Below are 282 nucleotides of genomic sequence, written 5' to 3'. Positions count from 1 at the left end.
AATTGGTATAGAGATCCTCAAACGGGGCAAAGGAGTTTCTCTGTTCTAGAAAAATGTATAAAGTGTTTTGGATGCTGGTCAAATCTTGCTGAAGTGATACATTCTTTTACTCTTTGTTGCAAACATCCATAGAGTTTAAAGCAGAAACCACAGCTAACTGGGGGTAGGGTAGCCAAGATTGGATTAAGCAGAGTGAAAAGACACAATAATCAAGGAGAAGATATATGGAGCCATCCTGGGAACCATGCCTTCAGGCTTCTCCATGTGTGACCTGTGCAGTGT

This window comes from Octodon degus, unplaced genomic scaffold, assembly GCF_000260255.1.
Source record: "Octodon degus isolate 3935 unplaced genomic scaffold, OctDeg1.0 scaffold00175, whole genome shotgun sequence".
Lineage (NCBI taxonomy): Eukaryota > Metazoa > Chordata > Mammalia > Rodentia > Octodontidae > Octodon > Octodon degus.
Note: the sequence above shows the minus strand (reverse complement) of the source record.